Source organism: Carettochelys insculpta, chromosome 21 (assembly GCF_033958435.1).
Source record: "Carettochelys insculpta isolate YL-2023 chromosome 21, ASM3395843v1, whole genome shotgun sequence".
Classification (NCBI taxonomy): Eukaryota; Metazoa; Chordata; order Testudines; family Carettochelyidae; genus Carettochelys; species Carettochelys insculpta.
The window spans coordinates 6,100,855-6,102,232 of NC_134157.1; positions in this window are offsets into that span (position 1 = coordinate 6,100,855).

The following is a 1,378-nucleotide window of genomic DNA, read 5'->3' on the forward strand; positions in this document are numbered from 1 at the left end:
CCAAACTTCGAAATGGCCATGCAAATGGCCATTTCGAAGTTTACTAATGAAGCGCTGAAATGCATATTCAGCGCTTCATTAGCATGCGGGCGGCAGCGGCGCTTCGACATTGACGCGCCTTGCCGCCGCGCGGCGCGTCCAGACGGGGCTCCTTTTCGAAAGGGCCCCGCCTACTTCAAAGTCCCCTTATTCACATGAGCTCATGGGAATAAGGGGACTTCGAAGAAGGTGGCGTCCTTTTGAAAAGGAGCCCCGTCTGGACGCGCCGCGTGGCGGCAAGGCGCGTCAATTTCGAAGCACCACTGCCGCCCGCATGCTAATGAAGCGCTGAATATGCATTTCAGCGCTTCATTAGTAAACTTCGAAATGGCCATTTGCATGGCCATTTCAAAGTTTGGGGCACGTGTAGACACAGCCAATAGGTGTCTATGTCATACAAAAGGGCTACAGCTACACTACAGCCAACTGTCAACAGAAGTCACTGTCAGGAAGAGATTTCCCAACAAAACTTCTGTCTACAGTGTGAGGTCACACACAAAAAAGCCCATCGGAAGAGCGCTCCATTCTGTTGACAGATTGGCCAGACTGCCCATTGTCCTGGACACCCTGTCTGTCAAGAGAAGGCGCCTCAGAGCATCCATTCAGCATTTTTGTTGATGGACCCTGTCCACAAATGGCGCTCTTCCTCACCTGGGAACGCAGAGGGTTGTCAGAGGAAGTGTCAACTTTTGTCGACATACTGTCAACATAAACACGTTTTGTGTGTGGATGTTCCACCAGTTTTGTTGACAGAATCCAAGATTTTACATGGGGCCCATTATAAACTGAGGGAAAGTTCAGATTTGGATTTAAACTTGACAATTAAATCCAAAATTTGCTTTTGTAGTGGGAGTGCTCATTCGGTCCTGTCTCTAGTTCCTACCCACCGCTTACAACACTGAGCATGTTCATTTCAGTGTTCCTGTGTGCTCCATGCCTCCCATGTCATATCCAGTCTTTCATTTTAAGCTTTGATTGCAAACTGTTTGGACAGGGGCCTCATATCGTACTATATTTACAGTTCTTCCTGCAGTGGTGTCCTAAAACTATTACTAATAAATATCATTAATAGTAGTAGCCAGGTGACCAGGAGTCTGTATCTTTGATGTACTTTCTAAAAGCAAAGTTGTACAGTTTTCAAAAGATGTCCTATTCTTCTCAGCTCTTTTTTCTTTTCATTTTAATTTTATTTTTTTTAGTTGTACTTCCAACTAAAGCCAATTACATAAAAGAAACCACTGGAAAAAACCAATTGTTTAATAAAAACTATTAAAAAACTAGGGCAAATAAATAAACCTTTCAAACCAAAGCAGCTCAACACCTGGAAATAATTATTACA